Here is a 4,272-nt window from a genome sequence, read left to right as displayed (position 1 = left end):
GGTTAGCACGCAGGCTAACAGCTATCAACACGCCCCCTTCACTGTCAAACTTGAACGGAACAGATTCTACAAAGTAAAAGCCTCCATTTGTCAATAACACTCGATTTATTCATCGTGAAATTAACTCTAAGACTCCTCGGTGTATAAAATTTGTTACTGAAGTGATGAATTTAATAATAGTACATTAGTACAACATAATAAAAAGTTCTGTTCGCAGTTTTTCTGACATAATTCATCATAAAACAAAGACTTCCACAGTTGCTATCAAAATAAAAGGATACAGAATACATTTATGGAAACCTAAAAAAAATAAATAAATAAATAAACAAACTCAATAAATACCAATGAAATGAAATAAAATAAAATGTAAAATAATAATAATAATAATAATAATAATAATAATAATAATAATAATACATTTAATTAAATCATTAAAATGTAAATATAAATAAAACCTTTTTTTTATAAATTCAAAGGAAAACGGAGTCTTTCAGAGTCACGTTTTATTTTATTACTGGACTAGGTTCAGCTTACTTATGTCTTAAGTACTTGAGTCATCTATCCTTACCTGCATTCACTGACTGTATACAAAACGCAGAATTAAGAACACACAGAGGCTTCATATCGTCTTGCTTATAATTTAATTAAACTTTGATCAATGAGGTGATAAAATTACATAATTTAAAAAAAAACCCATGAAGGTATTTTTTTAATGTAATTTCTGAACTGAGACGGTGGGTATGATTACACGGTGTGAAGTTTTTAGAGCCCTTAATTGATTTATTGTTTTTAAAAAGAAAGATATATAAAAGCCTAAAATTATTTCGTTTCAAACTCTTCTTATGAAAAAAAATTTAGAAAGCTATTAGCAATACATAAATAAATAAATAAACAAAATACTCATATGAAAATGATTTATTTCATCCTGTTTGATTTAAATTAAAACCTGTCTTTTCCTTTATAGAACCATTTTTATTGTCTTGTATTCAGCTTTCTCCAGGGCGTTTTACAATCATATTTTATCTATGTATTTATCTATGACCTGAACCAAATGTAAAATGTGCAGATCTCAGCAGCTCAGCATAGTCTTAATAAAGTATATAGAAATAGCAGGAAGCGCCTCAGTCACTTGACTCTTTATTTTCTTTCTCTCAGTCCTTTTGAGTCCCCCTTTCACTTTTTCAACCCTCAGCGTTTCTTCATCTCTTCCTGTGACTCGCTGTGGTATCGATTTCACTCCAGTAGAGCGCTCGGAGAGAGGCTGCATGTTGACTGGCACTCTGTTCATGACTGTGCCTGCAGATCGCCATTCCAGCCCAAGGATGCCTCTTATTTAGGCAGCATTAATTTAAAAGCCATGTTAACAATACGCATTCTAGTTAATGCTAACCACAGTGCATGCTGTAGGTGCTCAACTCCACCAGCCAGCGGGGGGCACCATATCTCCAACCTCTCAGGCTTAGCAGGAATCCCAGTTAGTACATTAAAGCCTTGCATATTTACCGTTAGGAGTCTATCCCAGCAACCACGGGGTGAGAGGCAGGATACAAACTGGACAAGTGTAACACAGAAATACAGACAACCATTCACACCTATCGGCAATCTAGAATCACCATTTAAACTAAACCCACTAACTGCATGTCTTTGGACTGTGGGAAGAAGTCGGAGTACTTGGAGAGAACCCACGCAAACACGGGGAGAACATGCAAACTCCACACGGAAAGGCCACATGGTCAAGTGGAACTCACAACCTTCTTGCTGTGAGGCAAAAGTATTTCTGAAAATATACACTTTTGAAAAATGGTCCATCAACCCACTTTCAAGCCTTTTTGTTTCCACAGAAAATGTTCAAACTTTGTACCATAAAACTTTCATGCAAAGAAAAAGGAAATGATCAAGCAGAAAACTAGCTGGTTTGAAACAAAAAATGGGACCAGAGCCAAGCCTTTACTACCAAAAACAGCAGTTCAGTTCACCTAACAGCCACTTGAGGCTGCCTGCAACAGTGAGTCACTCCCCACTGACTCCCATGTTAGGATGTGTAACTTTAGAGCAGAAATAAACATGTTTACAGCCTGACACGAAGAACAGTTTTGGTCTCTGTGGATACTTCATAAAACTGTGCAGGTGATTCATGTTTTTATAGCACTTCTAATGCATTATGTGACTAATATTATGGCATGTCAGAAAGCAGAGTCTTTATCTGTGACATTTCCTCAATGGCTTGATGTTATTTTCATGTGTTTTCTCAGCATATTAAAGTCAGACATTAATTTAGTTATAGGCAACTATAATAACCTTAGAATAAATGTAAAGTTACTTTTTTGTATTTGCGCAATTTAACTATATATTTCACCTTTTTTAAATTTTAAAACTAATTTTTTTTAGACACAGACTTTATCAAAACCCTAAATTGGGAAATTTACTTCTTCCAGCAGCACAAGGGTCATCTTTTACTCTTAAACGAATAAAAAATGTCAGCAACTGAAAAAACAAAGCAAACAAAAGCAAAAAAAAGAATATCTGGGCCTATAATGATGGCAACATATCCTGTAACTGTGAAGCCGGCTATTTATGATATTTGGTACGTTAAGTTAGCATTTTTTGTTGCACTACTAACATGTTTTTGCATTTATGAAGTTATAGAAGTGAAATAAAGTAAATTGTTTACATTTAATTAAATTTTAATTTTAAATACCAACACAACAATGGTGAAGTGAAGGAAAAATAAGCATCTGTTTGCATGTTTAAACAGACAGCTTATCCATCAGGCCAGAATCTGTGTCCACCGTCTATGCTTTCACTTCACCTTTGACCCCTGATGTTGTGATACATGAAAGGTACAGCCTGGCTTTGGCTCAGCTTTAGCTGATATCTCTACAGCCCCAACCACAGACACCTTGGAGTTATTTATTCACATTCTGCTGACAGATTTAGTCAATTTAAAAGATCAACACATTCATTGGCACTAAGTGCCTTTAAATGATTATTCAGTGCTCGTATTCGTCCACGTGTGAACATTCTCTGCCTCTGTGAACGCGTGAGGCGTCCTTGGCAGCCTGACTGCACCTCTAACTGACACGCTTCTCCTCCTCCTCTTCTTCCTCGCCTCTAATGCCATTTACTCAAATCTAATAATGACCTCTGTGTGAGTGCGGCCTTCACGCTTCTCCGCGATTCGCCGAGGCCAGAGCGGCTCCCGGCCAATAGAGGGGCCGCTCGCACGCCACCATGGAGACCTACAACATGCCAGGTAACCGTGGCAACCGGCGAGGAGGGGACAGGACCTGTGGCGATTGACACTTATCCTCCCACTCGCCTGGTGAGTGTGGTGTGTGACCTTCATCCCTGGTTTCTGTGTAAAAACTCTGCCTCTGCCTCTCCCTCTCTGCGCAGCCAATCTGACAGAGTTTATATTTCAGCTCCATGAAATTTTATTTATTTATTTTTAATTTGATCCAGGCGCCACGCTGAATCCCTGCCCCAGTTAACAGGTTCGGCTTCCTCTGTAACATGATCTTCCTCTCACGTGAGGGAGGAAGACACGAGGGCAAAGGCGAGTCAGATGAAATTAAGCTTCATTGATCATGGCAGCAAACAGTGACAGGATGCGGCAGAGAAAAAGGAAAAAAAGAGGCAAAGATGAGCTCCAGGGTGTCGTTGTATTTTACACTGCTTTGTGTGAAATTCAACTGTTGAAGCAGACCCAATCTGCTCACTGAGTGATGAGGTATCGACCCCGTTTCTGGGTCCAAGTGTCCCCTGATGAGGTTCCTGCCTTGTTGACGTGCTGCAGTGCTTTACAAACACATTATGTAACACTAGTGTAGGTGAATGTTCCTCACTGAGAAGCGCTGGTGAACGTGATCTTAGACCTGACCTCCCCTCAACAAGCTGCCGGATCAGAGCTCAATTATAAAGGACACCTGTTGGCCTTCATTCACTCGCTAAAGGTTTCTGAGGGAAGAGAGCCCAACATGTATGCATGCCATCTGTAATGAGCGCTGGTCACATGCTCTAGATACTGAGGATAGATGTTTCACTGCTTCCTTTATTTCCTCCTTTAGGATATACACTGGATCGCTGTGGAGGTCAGTGAGTGCAGTGACTCATTGTCATGTTCGAGAAAGCGCTTTTAAATGATTTGCCACATGGTGTGTTACCCTGCTGGCAGCAGCCATCAGAAGATGAGTACACTATGGCCATAAAGGGATGGACACAGTCAGCAACAATACTCAGGTAGACTCTGGTGTTTAAATGATGCTCAGTTCG

The sequence above is a fragment of the Pelmatolapia mariae genome, linkage group LG3_W (genome assembly GCF_036321145.2).
Source record: "Pelmatolapia mariae isolate MD_Pm_ZW linkage group LG3_W, Pm_UMD_F_2, whole genome shotgun sequence".
Taxonomy (NCBI): domain Eukaryota; kingdom Metazoa; phylum Chordata; class Actinopteri; order Cichliformes; family Cichlidae; genus Pelmatolapia; species Pelmatolapia mariae.
The sequence above is the reverse complement of the archived record's forward strand: the minus strand, read 5'-3'. Positions refer to the sequence as shown.